At 40.2% G+C, this 20250-nt stretch overlaps 1 protein-coding gene across 2 annotated transcripts in view; it reads right to left on the bottom strand.

Moving 5' to 3' along the window:
- pcbp3 (poly(rC) binding protein 3) overlaps positions 1-20250 on the bottom strand; it is a 181562-nt gene that overhangs the window by 138759 nt on the left and 22553 nt on the right. For both annotated transcript variants that reach the window (XM_014163880.1, XM_014163879.1), the window contains exons 2-4: positions 14726-14818; positions 14242-14352; positions 13234-13378 (exon numbers count right to left, since the gene is read on the bottom strand). The gene's annotated coding sequence lies outside the window, so the exon portion shown is untranslated. The remainder of the gene's footprint in view (positions 1-13233; positions 13379-14241; positions 14353-14725; positions 14819-20250) is intronic.

Below are 20250 nucleotides of genomic sequence, written 5' to 3' on the forward strand. Positions count from 1 at the left end.
TTTAGAGCCTTTTGAGGATCTGAGGATCCATGTATTTACATTACTAGTTGAACTACATGTAGTTCCCTACTCCCCAAGACTGCATCCATATATATGTGTACTTCACACATGCATTCATACATACCGTACATAATTTCTGAGTGTGCCTATTGATAATGTGCATATGCAGTGTATTTGCATGTCGTTGGCCTAACAGTGTTTTCAAGACTGGCTTTCAGGAACCTAGCTTAAAGTCAGTCAGGAACCTACAGTCAGGAACCTAGCTTATAAGGCTCTGTCCAAAGTGAGTCAGACCAAATCAGCCTCAAAATGGATCATTAGCCTTAGACCCCAAGCAATCCTTAACAAAAACCACACTCCGTCCAACAGACAGACATTCTTCAATTTTACAGGCACAATTGTGCAGAATGTTGTGCTGTGCACTGTGGTCTTAATTGATGATATTCACATACCAGTAAGAATAAGAGAGGGACAAAAAGCACAGCACAGTATATTTTAAATAAAGTATGATTGCCTTGGCTTTAATAGAGACTAGTGTTGTGTGTCTGAACATTCAGACCCATTCACAACAATCTCCTGAAGCGTAGATTTTCCAACTGGCTAGCCTTACGACTTGCTCCAATGTATTTACTGACTTAGTTTTAGCAGTGAGGAATCATTCTTTATCAACATTTGAAGTTGTGAGTCAGACACATTTCTTAACTGTTAAGAATGAAACAACATATATGGAATTGTTTTAAGAAGGTCATACCAAGGATCATTTAGCTATTTGATTTAGAATTTTAAGGCTCCTTGAAGTATCAAAAATATATATAAAAAAATGTTTTGATGAAAAAGTATGTTGGGACTTTCTGTAATTAGCCTAAACAAACTCATTGAATAACAGATTCACTACATGGCACAACAGATAGTCCCCCCCCCAAAAAAATCTAGGAAGATCTATATCTATGTATTTAACCCCTTGTTTTTGGAACAGTCTAAGCCCTGTCTAAACTGGAGGGTGTGTGTGGGGGGGGGGGGGGGGGGGTGACCTACTAAGCTATTTGGAATTGTTTTAATACGGTCATACTAAGGATTATTTTGCTATTTGATTTTGAACGTGCGCTACAAAAATAAACAACAGCCTCTTGCTAGGTGTGCACTTGAATTAAAGGGTAACTACACCCAAAAATCTAAATTCCTCACATTTTTAACAGAACTCCAAACTGGTATCTTGATGTGGTTTTCAGCATTGTTGTGGACAAATGTAGTTGTTTTTCTATTAAGTGATTTTGAGAGCAAAAACCTGAAAAAAAAAACAGAATCCTGGAAAAACTAAATAGAGAAAACGCAATTTGGAAAATAACAAAATGGAATCAGGCAAACAATGTAACAGATTTCATAGGGCCCTACCTAATGATCATTTTTTAATTAAATATAGGCTAAAATAAAAATATAATACTTAAGACTGATATAAACCTTTTTAATTTGTATTTAATTGTTTTTTTGTTTTTTTAAATGTTGGATATTTACTTTGAATAAAATACATTGTGGCAATTCATAACTTGCAGTAAAACTGTAAATAAGACTAATCTCAAGAGTTAAATGTTAAAAATGGTTTAATGTTCTCTTACTTAGAAAATAGTCCTGATCATATAAGCCTAGACCTAGACAATATCCAAAACAACTAACAATACAATGAATTCATAAATTTTTTAACTGTAAAGTCATGTCTTTCTACACAAGACTACAACATATTTTTCCAATCTGGAGGTAAACTTGATAAAGCATTCAATAATTTCACTGTGTATTCAGATGGAATCAAGGCATTAGAATGTACCAGATGCCACCAAAATAGAGCTCCGTGGACAAAGAAAATCTAACCCTGGATGGCTACTTTTTCTATTTGGCTATCTACTCTATGTACTTGTTGAAAACATTGTCCTGTGGCATTTCAGAAAGTTGCATGAAAATACAAATCCATGCAAACAATAATGAGTTGTAAGGATGTCCCCGGGACATCATGAAATGGTCAACTAAAGTTGTGTCATGGTCCCCTGGAGGTTTTGTGTAGTTCCCGGTTGGTCCCCGGGACATTCCAGAGGACATTTTTAGGACATTCTTGGGACGTTGTGTCATGGTCCCCTGGAGGTTTTGTCTAGTACTCGGTTTGTCCTGGGGAAGTCACCTGATGGTCGCAAAGAAATGTTATCCCCCCACACACCCTAGTTTATTTTTATTTTTTATTTTGAGTCAGAGTGCATTATTTATTTTGTTTCTTTCATTTTTTATAAACAAACAGAAATCCCACAAAAACGAAACACAACCACCACACCCGAAACACACCACAACACACCTGTCCATTAACGAACAAAATCACACAGTAGCCTCTCCTTTCAATACACAGTACATATCAAACACGATTATGTCTGTTGGGAAATGTCACACTCCTCAATAATGTCAATGTAAGATTTCTAGATTTGATCAAATGTCTTTTTTTTGTTGCTTAATTTTATCAAACATAGCATCTAATCGAATGTAGCTACATAGTCCAGCCTCCAATTCGTTATTGACGGTGAGTATGATGCTTTCCAATTGATAGCTATTCATTTTTATGTTGCAATTAGTTTTTGATATTGGTCACCAATATTTACATTTCCGAACAGACATAATCATGGAGATGGATGGATATAAATTCCTAGACACAATGATAGGATAGCACAGACATCCCAAAATAGTGTCAGTTTGTCACAGGACCACAGCATATGCAATAGGGTTCCTGATTAGTTTTTTTCATCTCCAACAGAGATGAAACATACAGTACATACAATACATTCTGGCAGGAGGGCAGTACATCCTATGGATTATTTTGAATTGCAATAATTGATGTCTAAGGTTGTAGGAGCAAATATGAACATTTTCACATATCGGTGACCAATGGTTGCAAACATTTCTAATAACATGTTTTACCGTCGTCATTATGGGTATTGTGTGTAGATGGGTGAGAGAAAAAAATTGCTACGCAAACAATACACAACTTTACATTTCTGTGTCTCCAGAGGATTTTAGCTGCACAAATACATTATTAGACTGTATTAGTGATTTCAATACTTGGATGGCTCACAACTTCCTGCAGCTAAATCAAGACAACACAGAGGTACTTATTATTGGAGCCAAAGCACAGAGAGAGAATTTGGCCGCACATTTTAATTATTGGGCAATAAAGATAAAACACCAGGTAAAAAACCTAGGTATCATTTTAGATTCTGAACTCCATTTTGAATCACACATTGGAATAATTAATAATAATAATAATAATAATAATAAAAGCTAAAATAGCTTTTTACCACCTGAGGAACATTGCCAAGGTGCGGCCGTTTCTATCTCAGGCTGATACAGAGAGACTAATCCATACTTGTATTACAAGCAGGCTTGATTACTGTAATGCTCTCCTGTCTGGTCTACCCAAGAAGGCCATTTGGTCAACTGCAAAACATACAGAATGCCTGCAGCACCAGACGGAGAGCACACATTACACCGGTTTTAAGGTCTCTACACTGGCTGCCTGTGAGTTTTAGAATTAATTCTAAGATTCTTCTATTTGTTTTTAAATCAATCCACAATTGTGCACCCCAATGAATATGAGACATGCTTTTGAGTTATATACCCAGTAGGTCCCTCAGGTCCTCTGGTACTGGGTCCCTCAGGTCCTCTGGTACTGGCCTTTTAACTATCCCAAAGCCAAGGACCAAGAGGCATGGAGAGGCAGCCTTTTGTTACTATGCCCCCTGCCTCTGGAATAGCCTGCCAGAGAACCTGAGGGGGGCTGAAACTGTGGACATTCTGTATTTAAAAGAGATCTTAAAAACACACCGGCTGTATCACAACCGGCTGTGATTGGGAGTCCCAAATGTCGGTGCACAATTGGCCCAGCGTCTTCAGGGTTAGGGTTTGGCCATGATAAGCTGTCATTGTAAATAAGAATTTGTTCTTAACTGACTTGCCTGGTTAAATAAAGGTTAAATAAAAAAATGTCTGAAGCGCATTGTTGCATTCATGTCTGAAATGTGCTATATAAATAAAGGTTGATTTGAATAAGTCAAGGGTATGAATACATTCTGAAGGCACTGTAACTAGTTTCATTACACTTAATCCCTTTTTACTGTTGCCAAGCCCATCAAGGTCCTGATTGATGAGTCACTAATCCAGTCACAGCTTTTTGTCTTTTGGCAATGCTAGGGACACCGACACACACACAGTGAGTTTAACATTGTGTGTCAAATATGTAATTAGAAAACACTATGTAATCATGTATGTCAAAGTGTATGTTTGTTCATACAGTAATTTTTGTTCACCTGGGATTTGAACACCTGGGATTTGAACATTATGATCTTCCTGCTATGCCACTATGTCTGTATCAATGACTGATTTCACCTGTAAGCCTATTCCTACACTTTGCACTTCAAAGTCCATCTCAGCTCTGTTAAAAATACAATGAAGAAAAACTATTATATTTATAATTATCGTAGTGATTCAGGAGTAACATTAAAACAGAATAATAGCCCCCACCAACATTAGACAACTATACCGAAAACACAATGAGAGAATTGTCAGATTAATTGAAAACTAAAAGTGAAGTACTAAGTGATCATGTCAAATGTAATCATATTGTCATTGATTATTTATTTTTGTACTATTTTAGCTGAACAGCATTTCATTACTTTACCTGGAACCATCACGTGACAAAAACCTCCAGGGGACCATGACACAATGTCCCAAGAACATCCTAAAAACGCCCCCGGGTCAAACCGGGAACTATAGAAAGGTCCCCCAGAGAACGTTCCCTTGGGACCATCATGCGACCTCCTAAGGACTAGTACAATGAAAGTCCTGAGAACGTCCTAAAAAGGTCTTGACATGGTCCTCAGTGATGTCCTGGGAACTTACAGAGAACTACACAAAGATCCCCCAGAGAACGCTCCCTTGGGACCATCACGCAACATTCTTAACATTTTCTCAGAACGTCAGCCTTAAGGAACCTAATGGGAATATTGCCGAATGTCCTCAGACATTCCCTGTTTGCTGGGTAGGCTACACAACTGTCATTCCAATTAAAATGTCTAAACTACAGTTGTTGTGTGTTAAAACTGAAAGAAGGAAGACATAGAGCAAAGAGACCGTCGGTCAGACGATGAGAATAAAAGGAAGGATCACGTAGACAACACTCTTAGTAAAGCAAATCAACTCTTAATCATTAAAGCTGTGGGTTTCAGATAAATAGATGCATAATTACCTTCGTAAAACATTCAGTGTAAATTAAGTTTGCTTTTGTTGAATGATGATGTAATGATCAAATAGTACAGAGTATTGTAGGAAACTCACAGGTCTGCTGTTCATTCAGAAACTCAAATATAATTATATTGGACACCTTGTCTTGTTGTCAGATGCCCTGTCGATTTCCCTGCTGCAAATCCATTCACTCATTCAAGCTTTGCTAACATGCTGTTTCTGGTTGTTGTGGTCCATCAAAAAATGCAGTATGTGTTAAAACGAGAGGAAACTAATTATGGTTCTGCAACTTTCTTTTTTTGCTTTCTGATTTGGAATACTTGCTGTTGTGGTGGAAGGAACTCATAAGAAATTAGAAAGTTTTAGGCTATTATTTGGGGAGAGAAATATGATGGTCCGACTAGTGATGACAGCTCTTTACGAAAAAAAGTTCAAATGTATGCACGCTCTGGATCAGAGCGTCTCCTAAATGACTAAAATGTTTTTAAAATGTAACACTAGAACTGCATGGCTTCTCAACCTCCAAGTACCCACTAGAGAACTCGATGTTGGGTGTCCCTTTTAGCCTTCGTATCATATTGACAGATTCATCTACTGTGTTAACCTGGCTACACTCAATCATAATCATATCCGTAAAATGGAAGAGTTTTATTATGCTTAAGTAGATAAGGAACAGCACACGGAGGTGTGTGTGTGTGTGACTGTCTGTTGGGGAATAGTGAACTACATTTAGTTTACATTTTAGTCATTTAGCAGACACTCTTATCCAGAGTGAGTTACAGTTAGTGCATTCATCTAAAGATAGCTAGGTGGGACAACCATATATACCACATAATAATACATTTTAAAAAATCTTGCTTCGTCATTATGGGGTATTGTGTGTAGATTTATGAGGGAAAAAATTATTGAATTAATTTTAGAATAAGGGGTGGCAGGTAGCCTAGTGGTTAGAGCGTTGGGCTAGTAATCGAAAGGTTGCAAGATCGAATCCCCGTGCTGACAAGGTAAAAATTTGTTGTTCTGCCCCTGAACAAGGGAGTTAACTCACTGTTCCTAGGCTGTCATTGAAAATAAGAATTTGTTCTTAACTGACTTGCCTAGTTAAAAAAATATTTTTGAAAAATAAGGCTGCAACCCAACAAAATGTGGAAAAAGTCAAGGGGTCTGAATACTTTCTGAATGCACTGTATGCCATGATGGAGGCACCAGCAAAGAGCCATCTTTACAAAGTTCAATAACATAGCACAAACACAAAACTCTAAATATACCAGAGCTGTGTACTGGCAACTGTCCTTTATTGTTCGGCATGATGGAAAATGACAGATGCAGACCTGATAAAACTATTTACCTTCCACACAACTTGTCTCCGGAGAATCATGCACATCTTCTGCACAAACACAATATCAAACACCAACCTCCTTAGACAAATGAAGCAGTAAGCCATGGATGCCATACTTAAGAGACGCCGCTGGAGCTGGATTGGACACGCCCTGAGAAAGAGTACAGACTCCATCCCAAGAATAGGTGTCCATTGGACTCCAGAGGGCAGGTGTAAAAGCGGGAGGCCCAAGACAAAGGGGCGGAGAATAATCAACAAAATCAGCAGAGCTGGGGCACGATGGAGAATATGGCCAGAGTCAGACAGAAATGGAGTGCCTTTGTTATTGCCCTATGCGCTAGTGGACGCGATGTGGATGAGTGAGATGAAGATTTAGAATGGGATGTTTGCTTCGCAAGTCTCATTAATTAAATCAATCAAATTGGATTTGTATGCAGATACAGATACATAGACGCACAATATACGTTTGTAAAAGTCATGTGTAAATGAAGTTCATGATTATGTGATGATTAGAATGCTTTAAGCTATTATTTGGGGATGGAAATATGATGGTGCATCAACTGATGACAGCTCTTTAAAAGGATTTTTGTGGTAGTTGTAGAACTACATAGAATAGGTTCGTATATAGACCTGCTGATAGTTAGCTGTTGTTCTAGCTAATAAATAAACTCTTTAGGCTAACAGTGATCATTGAAAAGTACATTTCCGGAAGAAAATGTGATGTGCTTGCTAGCTTGTTTGAAAGGATTAGGGTTTTGAAATAAGTTAGTGTCTGTGTACGATAGTGTCTGCGGTAGTAATGGTGGTGACTGGTTATAGTTAAAAAAGTAGGTAGATGAAAAACCTTGATTGGTTGGTTGATAGGATAGACTGAAAGTTGATTTGGTGTCTCTTGCTTGAATGGTTCAAGAGTTACAATTATTGTTGTTGGGTATTATATGCAAATGTATGCATATTTAAGTAGTGATCATTTATCATGCATACCACAGCTACAGTGCGAACCAGATCTAGCTTGCTACACCAAGGAGCTGAGTGTGGGTCAATAGTTTTGTGGTAAGTAGCTGTGTGGTTGTGGTCAGTAGCTGTGGTCAGCAGTTGTGGTCAGTAGTTTTGGTCAGCAGTTTTGTGGTTGTGGTTTAGTAGTTGTGGTCAGTAGTTTTGGTCAGTAGTGGCTATGGTCATTAGTTGTGTGGTTCAGTAGTTGTATGGTCATTAGTTGTGGTCAGTAGTTGTGTAGTTGTGGTCAGTAGTTGTGTGGTTGTGGTCAGTAGTTTTGTGATTGTGGTCAGTAGTTGTGGTTTAGTAGTTGTGGTCAGTTGTGGTTGTGGGCAGCTAGAAATCTTATCTGTATCATTCCAGGGTGTCCAGACCGGGGAAGCATTAGAAATATTCTCTGTAGTGTTCCAGGTCATGCCATAATGTAGTTATTTTGGAAGATACTGTACTTCTCCCTATTAGCTGAAATCATATTTTTTCAAAGCCATTTTAGCTATCGCACTAGGTGTTTGGTCTGAACAGATTCACAAATCATGGGAATTTGTCGCCCTATGAAGACGTTGTCTCCCTCTGAGGCAAGTGTTACTAAGCAACCCCCACATGCAGTTGCCTTGGCAGGCCTGCTCCCTCCGTGGCTAAAGCCAGTGTGAGAAACATGCTATCAAATGTTTGTGCTATGAAATTAAATAAATACTGCACTCTGACCCACAAAACTTTGTTGCTAGATTCATGATAGTGTTGTTAGACAAACCAATGAAAGTGAACTTCAAAACGTGATGTTCCCTATACAAGCTCATTATGAGATTAATTTGATTTGTGCTAGTAAAAGCGCAATGGCAAAATAAAATAACATTGCTAGTAGAGGCTGTTTACTGTCTGACAAATTCTATGTAGTGTTAGAGCATGACTCAGAGATAAGTTAGTGATGTGTGTGCGCGTACATGCTTGTGTGAGTGTGTGCCTCTGTGCATCTGTGTTTGTGTGAGAGAGAGTATGTGTTTTGTTTGTACTCTGTACTAAGGAGAGCAAAATAAATGCCAGTGCCTGCACACTATTTCAAAGTTATTGAAATGAGTACGGCAGAAAAAATTAGACTGCCTCCCTGTGTACTGGTCTGACAGATTAGTTTATGAGTTATGAATACATTAATAAATGCTGCATTTATAAAAGTTACAACACATCCAGAAGAAAAACAAAAACAAAAAACGAACCCCTCCTTCCCCTCTTTCGTCCAAGCAGTGATGATGACGATGGCCGTTAAACTCAAAAAGACTAATCTTTGGCCCGTCACTCTCATACAGATGGGCCCCTATGTAATGTGCCTGTCTGACACAAGCATCACTCAGCTCAAAGTGCAGACTCAGAAGAAACCCTAGACATCCACACATAGTCCTAGCAATATACATTTTACATTTTAGTCATTTAGCAGAGTGACTGCATACATTTCATTTTTTTTTTCTTCTCCATACTGGTCCCCCGTGGGAATCGAACCCACAACCCTGGCATTGCAAACACCATGCTCTACCAACTGAGCTACACAGTACCTAGTATAGCTATCTGCCACAGTTATATGAACCAATATACACTGCTGAAAAAAATAAAGGGAACACTTAAACAACACAATGTAACTCCAAGTCAATCACACTTCTGTGAAATCAAACTGTCCACTTAGGAAGCAACACTGATTGACAATACATTTCACATGCTGTTCTGCAAATGGAATAGACAACAGGTGGAAATTATAGGCAATTAGCAAGACACCCCCAATAAAGGAGTGGTTCGGCAGGTGGTGACCACAGACCACTTCTCAGTTCTTATGCTTCCTGGCTGATGTTTTGATCTTTCACTCTAGTGGTAGCATGAGACGGAGTCTACAACCCACACAAGTGGCTCAGGTAGTGCAGCTCATCCAGGATGGCACATCAATGCGAGCTGTGGCAAGAAGGTTTGCTGTGTCTGTCAGCGTAGTGTCCAGAGCATGGAGGCGCTACCAGGAGACAGGCCAGTACATCAGGAGACGTGGAGGAGGCCGTAGGAGGGCAACAACCCAGCAGCAGGACCGCTACCTCCGCCTTTGTGCAAGGAGGAGCAGGAGGAGCACTGCCAGAGCCCTGCAAAATGACCTCCAGCAGGCCACAAATGTGCATGTGTCTGCTCAAACGGTCAGAAACAGACTCCATGAGGGTGGTATGAGGGCCCGACGTCCACAGGTGGGGGTTGTGCTTACAGCCCAACACCGTGCAGGACGTTTGGCATTTGCCAGAGAACACCAAGATTGGCAAATTCGCCACTGGCGCTCTGTGCTCTTCACAGATGAAGCAGGTTCACACTGAGCACATGTGACAGACGTGACAGACTCTGGAGACGCCGTGGAGAACGTTCTGCTGCCTGCAACATCCTCCAGCATGACCGGTTTGGCGGTGGGTCAGTCATGGTGTGGGGTGGCATTTCTTTGGGGGGCCGCACAGCCCTCCATGTGCTCGCCAGAGGTAGCCTGACTGCCATTAGGTACCGAGATGAGATCCTCAGTCCCCTTGTGAGACCATATGCTGGTGCGGTTGGCCCTGGGTTCCTCCTAATGCAAGACAATGCTAGACCTCATGTGGCTGGAGTGTGTCAGCAGTTCCTGCAAGAGGAAGTCATTGATGCTATGGACTGGCCCGCCCGTTCCCTAGACCTGAATCCAATTGAGCACATCTGGGACATCATGTCTCGCTCCATCCACCAACGCCACGTTGCACCACAGACTGTCCAGGAGTTGGCGGATGCTTTAGTCCAGGTCTGGGAGGAGATCCCTCAGGAGACCATCTGCCACCTCATCAGGAGCATGCCCAGGAGTTGTAGGGAGGTCATACAGGCACGTGGAGGCCACACACACTACTGAGCCTCATTTTGACTTGTTTTAAGGACATCACATCAAAGTTGGATCAGCCTGTAGTGTGGTTTTCCACTTTAATTTTGAGTGTGACTCCAAATCCAGACATCCATGGGTTGATAAATTGGATTTCCATTGATTATTTTTGTGTTATTTTGTTGTCAGCACATTCAACTATGTAAAGAAAAAAGTATTTAATAAGATTATTTCATTCATTCAGATCTAGGATGTGTTATTTTAGTGTTCCCTTAATTTTTTTGAGCAGTATATATTTGCATACATTAAACGTTGCAATGTCTGCACTTCTGACAAACTGAGAACGGTAAAATAGCTCCTATTCTCTCACATCCTTGAGAATTAGAAAATACTTTGAAAGCCATAATCTCTCAGAGTGACCTAACTGTTACCACCCTCCCTTTGTATAGACCTAACTTGCATTGCAGACTGGTCCCATAGACTGGACGTCACATTGTATACGTTAACCTGGGACACTTAAATTAGTTTGGTATGGTAACGTAAGACAGATGGTTACTTATGTTAAAAACCAAAGTAGGGTGGTTGGTCGGGATTGATGGATGGGCTATAACGCTAATGTCTATCCCAAAGATTGCGAGTTGGAATCTCATCATGGACAACTTTAGCTTTTTAGCTAATTAGCACCTTTTCAACTACTTACTACTTTTCAGCTACTTTGCTACTACTTATCATGTTAGCTAACCCTTCCACTAACCTTAACCATTTTAGTTAACCCTCCCTTTAACCTAACTCCTAAACTTAGCCTTAACCCCTAGTCTAGCTAATGTTAGCCAGCTAGCTAGAAATTGTAACATATCATATGTTTTACAAATTCATAACATATAGTAACTTGTAACTGTAACCCATTGATTCGAGTTGAAAAAATAAATGCTGCGCTCATGGAATGGCATGCTTTAAGCACTACTGAAAAGTGCTATTTACATGTGAAAAATGAATGCCATATTCTGCATTTGCTATAAGCCTATTTTGTCGCCTGCCTCTGTTTTGGTAAAAAGCTGAGGGATGGGCCTGTTATGGGGTTATACAGTGTTTGTTTACATTTACAATGTTTACAAACATTGGAGAAAAACAAGCTTATATTTTATAAAGTCCAAAAACGGATGTAGCAACTACAGATTCCCCGTTTTTTTATCAGCATGAATTAGATTGAGCAATAAAAGCCTCACTTTTATTCTATAGGCTGGGATTTGCACTATGCAGCTGTTGCAAGAACGCATTTTTCACTGTCTGTCAACTGGTTTGAAAACAATGATTGATAGGCAGTTTGCACTTCTTGAATTCAACCATTATTCGGTTCAAATGCACATTTAAATTTGTGAACAGCCACCCACAACAACCACAATCCGTAAGGTGCAAATAGCCAAATGAAAGAGCAGCAATGTAATTTACATCAAGGTGCTATGTAGATATCAATAATAAGTGATATCCGTATCACCATAGACTACACCTGTGTGGCTCAGTTGGTAGAGCATGGTGTTTGCAATGCCACGGTTGTGGGTTCGATTCCCATTGGGGACCAGTATGGGGAAAAAATGTATGAAATGTATGCATTCACTACTGTAAGTCGCTCTGGATAAGAGCATCTGCTAAATGACTAAAATGTATGTAAATGTACACCACTGCTGTCATTCTTACCCCCAAGCGTTTATTCAAGTTGGATAATCTTTGGATGCTGACAGCAGTCGCATCATTGGAAGACATATCTTGGACTGAAGCCTATTCCTGTTCTTGAATGTCATTGAGAAACATCCTTTCTGAATTTAAAAGTAATCCTTGAAGAAATCATATAGTTTTTATATCATACAAAATGGGTGATGGACATCCACTAATTAATACATACCATAGGACACGAAAGGTATCATACAAAATGGAGTGTCTCGGATTTACAAACAGAATAATACAAAATGCTCAGAGACCAGGTTGTGCTTTTGCCAAAGATACAGTCAGCTTTTGGTGTTTCGCTCTCACCATTTTCCCTCTCTCTGCTCTTTATGATCTAACATGTACATAAGTAATGGCAGAACTCTGGGCATGAGTCTGCGTGAGTTATTTTTACTCATGACTCGGCAGCTCCTGAACTGTTCACCCTTGAGCAAAAGCTGCCAATGTGGTGAAACTAGTTAGGATGACAAAAGGACAACATCTCCCTGGGGAGTAACAATCCTGGTGGAAAGGAAGCAATGTGACGCAACAACTTTGTGGATGATACAACACGGGGATTATAACGACGACTGACATTTTGCATGTCACTCGTCCACATGTAAGGGCAGGCGACATTGGGGACAATTTTTCTTCGATATGACTTGCCAGTAATACGATGTTATAGTGAAACAAAACATCAGCCAAATGGTTTATAAATCATTTTCAATCCTGTGTACAACTTAGTCTTTTACAAAGAAGGAGATGCAACCAAAATTCTGAATCAAAAAGTATGAATCATCCCATCCTAAATCGCCCATCTCGACACCTATCAGCACTACCGTTAGAGAAAACTTAACAGAAAACCTCTGTGTCTCTGTCAGGAATGAAGCTTTCCAAGACGGACACATCAAAAGAGGAAAACTAACATCATGGTATGGAATGGAGACGGGGTCAGGGAAACTCAGTGAAACCCTTGCGAGCCAATTTCCAATTCCTCAATTCCAATTAGTAGTATTATTACAGAGCTTCTTCGAAGCCCCATGTAGGAAAAGAAAAGAGATAACGTAGCCTTACTCACCAGAGTTGAGCTAGGTCGTGGGTTCTCAGGGCATTAATGGAGCCGTTTGGCAGAGAGCAGAGGGGACGACCGAGCACAGCTGCGTCTCCGTGCAGATCAGTTCATCAGCCTTTAGACTTGTTTCCAGGTTGATAACCGGCCCATTCTACACAGCCAGAGCACCAAACATAGAACGTCAACATCTAGATAGGGCTAATTGACATGACAAACACAATCATGCGTCCGTCATCTCTTCTGGTTCATACGTTCTACGGCAGTAGACCAGACCTTGTTCAGGCAAGGCCTTCATGTACTGTTAGCTAAAAACGAAAGGGCCACCGAGCAATAAGGCAAGCACATGTGCATGTGGACTGGGTTACTTCATCGTCATGCGTTTTGCTAAGTTCTCTCATTAGGGAAAAGTAGCAAAAAGAGAATTGTTACAGTAAACTAAACCATTATGTATTTTCCATAATTTCCTCTTTCAATTATAGTGGGGCATCATTTATAATGAATGCAAAAATTGCAAAGCTATAATGTCAATCTGTCACCCTGTGTATTTATGTGGGTGTTGTGGCCATGTGCATGCATTTATAAATGCATGTGTGATTATGTTTTTGTTTGTGTATATGTGGGAATGCATGTGTGATTGATTGAATGGATGGCTGATTGTGTGTGTAAGCATGCGTGCATGTACATATCTGTGCTGCATTGCTGTATCTACTCAGATAGATATTCTTGCTTTGTTCATATTCATAGGTTTTGGCTGAGAGGTGGATTATTCTTTATTTTATACTCATTTAATGTTAATTTAAACCAGGAAGTCCCATTGAAGTCAAATACCTTTTTTCAAGGGAGACCTGGATCATGTTCATTAGGCACTAAAAGGATGAAAACGGACTGAAAATGGGAGGGAAAACCTGAACTTGTCCAATAAGAAAGGTTCATTTTTGGTTCCCGTTGCGTGGCCCTAATGAACATGACCCAGGCCGAGAAAGGCAGATCATTAAGGTGTGATTGTTCTCTCACCAAAAAGGGATCCCAAAAGTCTCCTGGGTTTTCTCTTCCAGGTCATGTGACCTTGTGCTGTCAACCTTCCAGAGGACTGGGGAGACTTCCGTCTGTCCAGTGCCGTTCCACCTGGAACAGGAGAGATGAGGTAATGGTGGAATACAATAAAATGTCATGTACATGGTATACTAGAATATATCATCACAATAATGGGTTACAGATGTGCATGTCTCTGCTGTGCTGTTATACTGTATATTGTTTGCTCTGACATTGTAATTGTAATTTCCAGTTATACATTTTAGGCAATTTGGTTTTAGGGGGCAGTTATCAAATAATTTGAATAACTCTGTGGCAGTTACATTAATTTGTCAAGACCTACCCCCACATTTTATGGACAAGTGCAGGCAAGGGCATCAATGTTGACAAGAAATTAAATGAAATGTGAAGTAAAAGCTAAGAAACGTAAGGTACACAGCATTAACCCACCTATATTAGTACTTACCTGAGCAATGCTTCCTTGGTGACCACTTCAAATGGTTTATCAGTGTTCAATAATATGTTCCTCTTCAGGTTTATACTGGATTCGTTGCAAAAACTGGAAGAAAGAAATCACAGAAATTAAAGGTAATACGTCAGTAACAAAGTAGTGCCCTATGCATTTGACTTTCATACTTTACATGAATACATGAATATTATGAATACATGAATATAATTCATTAATATGGAAAGAATAAATGCTGTACTGTGTTTTTACCTACAGTCTACCAGTATGTCTCAAATCAATAAAATGAATGAGTTCCATATGACAATGTGGTATTTTACAGCCTGTAAAACACATAGTCCATATGTTAAGTTAAGCCATTTCAAGACAACATCCCAGGCAGGGCCGGCCCTAGCCTTTTGGGGGCCCTAAGCAAGATTTGGTTGCCAACCCCCCCCCCCACCTCGGGGGCAAAACATTTTAGTAGCCCCCCTCTTGATGGCAGAGAGAAACATTTCAGTTTTAAAGTACATTTCCTGCAATTCTACACATTTTGCCATGGGGAGTAGAGACAATGTTGCAGTTTTAAAGCAACATTTCTGCAATTCTTCACATTTTGCCATTGAGCAGAGAGCAGTTTAGAAATGTTATGACAAATTTCATGCATTTCTACTATTTTTGCCAAGACTTAAGCCATGTTAATGACATCTGAGTGAGAGTGACAAACAAAAACAATGGTGGCCCCCTGGAGGTCAGGGCCCTTGGGCAAATGCCCTGCGTGCCCGGTCGGTATTCGACCATGATTATTACAAGTTTAGACAGCTGGCTAGACTACTTACTTATGTCGCTTATGCCTGGAGCCGGCCACTACTCCAGGGGAAAAGAGGGGAATCATGTGACAAAATAATTCTGAATTGTATCCTCACAAAAGTGATGTGGATCAAGGCACATGTTGGTAGCTTTTATTGTGTCCACAGCTCCCTCTGCTGGCTTGTACCATGCATTCAGCAGCATGGGATGGGGAGCTATGTGATTGTGAATACAATAAATGCAAGCATGCATGCACACAGACAGGCATGCACACACACACACACACACACACACACACACACACACACACACACACACACACACACACACACACACACACACACACACACACACACACACACACAATGATATCCAGTACTTTTTGGCCTACAATAACAACAATGTTAAAGTCACATTAATGATGTGTTGAGGGAAGGTGGGGGAGTGAGGATGTTACATGGTGCCTTCAGGGCCCGGATTTAAAAAGTGTAGTGCTGATCTAGGATCAGGTCCCTCTGACTTGCTCCAGTGTGAAGATTCCCCTAGATACAAATCTAGGATCAGCTTCCCTAGTCCTAGTCCTAACCTTAACTGTTAGTGGGGGAAATGCAAAATGGACCCAAGATCAGCCCTACACCACTTTGCCACTGAGATTGATTTACTAGGGGAGGACACTGCCCTCTGCTGGATTATCACATTCACTTTCACACAATAATACACCACAAAATCTTAACCTGGCCTAACCCTTAGCCACGCCATGCCACACGCAGAATGTACACAAGATTCCATGGTTGCTAGATATTGTATGCATCATGTTCTAGGTATAGAGGATGATATATTCTGTTAAATATTTGTATATTTATTTTCAATGGAAATTGCTGCGGAATTTAGAAAGTTTAACAAGCCTCCCTGGATCAGAACATTTGTCTGATGTATTCAACCCCCATCCCCAAGACATCCCTCTACTAGTCTACAGGAAATGATAAAAGACAGGGACAGATAGGCGCACACAGAGAATGGGAGCTTATCTTCCTCCTAGGAACTAGGGTGGCGTATGGTGATCGGATCTCTCCTCTGACAGAGAGCCAATGGCGAGAATCCCAGAGGTGAAACTCTATTACAACGCAGCATTGAAGTCAGCAATGGGCCTCGGCACATGAATCAGATATTAATGTGTAATGATATCTAAAAAGCCTAATACTTATCCTCGCTTATTCCTCCTTTAATTTCCTCTTTAAATATCCTCACAATATCCTCACCTTTAGAGATTAGCGTTTGACCCCTGTTCAGGACTATAGGCTGTTCTGATAGTAATAGCACATGCACATCCGTCTGTCTGAGCAGATTTGTTGAGATGGAGAGGCAGGGAGAATAAAGAAACTTAGGTATATAGATCTACAGAGTAGTTAACCTTTATAAGACTGTGGGGCAAGTACATTTTTCCAGGTCTATACTGTATGGCCCATAAGAATGCCTCTCTGACATGTACCATAAGGATTCAAGTCAGTTCTGTTCATATTTCTATCTGCAACATTCCACACTGTTTGCCTACTGAATGAGGCCAAGGCATTGGATTGACGTGTGACAACCTGACATTGACAATGCACTGATCGTCCATGTGATTGGAGCAAAACTACTACTCAGAAGCTTGAGGGCTCCATTTAAATGCAACTTAATTCGTAAGCATCAATAATGTCTCTTTCCACAGTGAATTGAATACTGGTGTATCTATAAAGTAAGAGTAAACAAAATACAAGCAAATGCCAACTGATTACATCATAAAGAGCATACATCCTATAACCGTAAATCGTTATTCCTTGAGGTTAGCACAGTTTTCAATTTAAGACCACCATTTTATGTTCCCAAATAAGTCACTCATATCTTTTTGCCTTACAGAACATATCATACAATATTAATCCAACCTAAACAATTTATATTATGAGTATTAATAATGAATCGCAAGCCCCTACGAAAGCGTGCTACAAAACACAAGCCGTCAGGGGGAGGCAAGCAGATACATCTCTATATCCATGTTATCTCCTGAGGAGTTAAAGGAGCTGTGCTCTTTGTGAGATTTACCAATAGGGGATCCATATTGGATCTGTAGATTAACAATGATTCAAAAGGAGAAAGATTTAAAAATGAAATATACATACTTCTTAAGTGAACCAATTTGGACTGCTGAAATCATAAAGTGCATCATGTGCATTCATTAAACCAAAAACGGTTCCACATTTTTTAAACAGGCAAATGAAGTCGTCTCTTGAGATGGTATTTGGTGCAGACTCATGGACTACTCATTGAGGAAAATATATGAATTCTCATTGGGTAGTTTCATTACAATGATTAGATTGAAGTGGTGATTGATTTGAGCCAACATGTAGTGGAAATAAATACTTGATCCTCTGGATCTTTCCACAGCCAGAAATTTGGTTTAAAAAAATCATTAACAATACAACGATGGAAAGAATAACTGAATAATATACATTTTGACGAACGAACTGAATAGAGCAGGCTCATTTTAGAGTACAGGAATGGATCTGCCATCAATTTGATAATCCATTTTATGAGTACTACATCAGTGCACAGACCATAGGGAAACAGCGCACCTCTGTCTCTGTATGTTTAGCCCCTGTATCTGATGCTGTCTGGACCAAAAGAGTATAGCATGTTGCCGCCGTAGCATTTGATTGATAGATGCCAGCAAGCATTTGGCCTCCCTTGATAAAAAATGATAAAATAATTAGCCAATCAGCATTGAGCTGAGCTCAACTGTGGGTTGTCCTGGTGCAGCAAAACCAACCCAAACGAGGCCAGTTTGGATTTGGCTTCAGACCAATCAAATCACTTCCTAAGCAAAACATCATTTTCTGAAAAACGTGTCTGTTTCTGGTCTGCTTGTGTTGATGTCCTGCAGTAGCTAGCTTGCTAAATTGGCCCATTCCTAAGCCATGGATGGAGACAGGGATTTAGACTTGTGGTTTTGACTAAAATCTCTGTACAGAGAGATCTAACCATCTGATCTAACCATAAATGAATATGCTGTGTTTCCTCCAGATCCCAGCGAGCACAGTGGATCTGGGCCGATTCCGGCTGAGAGTCGGGACTCAGCAGTATTACTTACGGCTAGGATGTGGGGATTGAGCTCGGGCCGAGTTATCTAGCCCAAATGTATTACTTGGGGCTCGGGCTGATTTGAACAACTCTCTGGCAGATGATTACATTGGCTGCTTAATATAATTAACATTTCATTATTTATTTTTCCATATTTTTTCATTATTTCTGTGATCAAAAAATAGAATTAACATTTACATGAAATTCTTTAAGAGTCCAATTTAAGTAATATTTTAGTATTTTGAATCTTTGTGCAAGGCAATTGATAAGCATTAAAAACTTTGTGGCTGGAGCCTCCCGAGTGGCGCAGCGGTCTAAGACACTGCAAACTGCATTACTACAGATGCTGGTTCGAGACCCGTGCCAGCCGCGACCAGGAGACCCATGAGGCGACGCGCAGTTGTCCCAGCGTTGTCCGAGTTAGCGGAGGGTTTGGCCGGCTGGGATGTCCTTGTCCCATCCCACGATTCAATTAGGGGAGCCAGAAGAGGGGAGCTAGTAGGCTCACATTAACTAGCTAGCTAGCTAGCTAACTTTGCTGGTACATTGTTGCCCATGCAAGTCAGCTAGCATTTTAGCTTGGTAGCCCATGACAACAAAAACTAAAAGTGTATTGTATGACAGAGCCATAGACCGTTTTGCAAAAAGAAAGAGAGGAGGATCACATTGGCGTTCAACTAGTCTACAAGTATGGTGAGTCCCAATTTGTTTTTATTACTTTCGCACATGCACGCGTACACACACACAGAAATCAGTACCATGGACAGCCACATGATATTTAGAGACATTGATTGGCCTAAATTGTTTTTGGTATCTTTAAGTTTGTTTTCAGTGTATTAAACTAAGCATATATAGCCTTGTTGATTTGATAACATTTAAATGTTTAAGTTGAAATAGCGGAGGCAGCTGGAATAGCAGAGGCAGTGTGCCAGTTGTCTTTGTGTTGACTTGCGATAACTCTGTGGTTCTAAATCAGTAGTTCTTTAGTAAATTGTTAAAAACATTAACTTGCTTGACCATGCTGCAGGTGATATAACTGTTTGTTACATGCAATATCTACTATGTGGACTTCACTGGACACATGTTGCTCTCCGGTTTTGTGATGAAACAAACGTAAGTGTAGAATTTATTCCACCAGTGTGTGACTGTTGTCTTTTTGTTGTCATGGCCTTATTGTATGTCTCGGTGGCGTATGAACAGATGGGTTACAGAGCAAACTACACAATTAACACAACATAGGTTGTAATATGGCCTTTTTTCAGACTTGGCTTGGCTTCCTCAGTGATTTTACCCACACACTGCAACAGCAAATTCTTCAAATAGAAGCAGTTGATTTGGCCACATTATTTGAATATAATTATTTAAAATACAAATACTTAAATACGCATATATTTGAACTCAGGTCTTGTCGCACTATAGCCTCACTCCCCAGCTTGAAATGTCTACACCTTCACTATCGGATTGGTACCTTTTCGGTGGCACAACTGACTAAGATGGTGTCACTTGTGTTTGCAAAGCAGAGGACCTGGGATCAGTCGCAGACATGTGAGGAAGGAAGCTATACTGTTGAGCAAGCACAGTGACACATTTTACACATAGTTACTATGGGACAGTACAAATGT

This window comes from Salmo salar, chromosome ssa21 (genome assembly GCF_905237065.1).
Source record: "Salmo salar chromosome ssa21, Ssal_v3.1, whole genome shotgun sequence".
Lineage (NCBI taxonomy): Eukaryota > Metazoa > Chordata > Actinopteri > Salmoniformes > Salmonidae > Salmo > Salmo salar.